Source organism: Nesoenas mayeri (assembly GCF_963082525.1).
Source record: "Nesoenas mayeri genome assembly, chromosome: 1".
NCBI classification, from domain to species: Eukaryota; Metazoa; Chordata; class Aves; order Columbiformes; family Columbidae; genus Nesoenas; species Nesoenas mayeri.
The window spans coordinates 973,744-974,374 of record NC_137541.1 but is presented as its reverse complement, the minus strand read 5'-3'; positions in this window follow the sequence as shown (position 1 = coordinate 974,374).

Genomic DNA, 631 nt, shown 5'->3' with positions numbered 1-631 from the left:
TTCAATGGAGCTGCTCCCTTGTTGTGCAACTGCTCCCAGCACGGCTCTGCGGGGGACAGCGGGACATCGGGGTACAGAGGATGATGAGGGATGGGGAAGGTGCCGTTGGGGTGCTGGGCACAGCAGGAACCTGCTCTCCTCTCCTCTGCAGACCTTCTACGCCGTCTCGTTCCTGATGGTGGTTGTCTATGCGTACGAAGCGTACCGCACCGTCCACGGCTGGAGAGCCTGGCCCGTGGCAGCTCTGCGGGTGGGTGGCCCCAGCCGCGGGGCAGCCACATCGCCCTTCGCACACGCGGCTGCTCCAGCCCTGCGGGGACATGGGCAGCAGCAGGGGATCCAGGAGCACTCCCTTCCATGGGGCTCCAGCGGCTGTCCCTGCATCCCGGCAGAGCGAGGCTGCAGCGTAGAGCTGCTGCAACACCTGCAGCCCCCGATCACCAGGAGTTTTCTCCCTGCAGGAGAGGAGCCGGTGCCTGGCGAGCGTGTGGCAGGGGCTGCCCTATATCCTGGCCTGGTAGGTGACAGCTGGTGGCCCTGGCTTCCATGCCACACTGAGCAGGACTGCAGCTCATCCCCTGCTCCAGCTCATTCCCTGCTCCAGCTCGTCCCCTGTTGCAGCTCGTCCCCT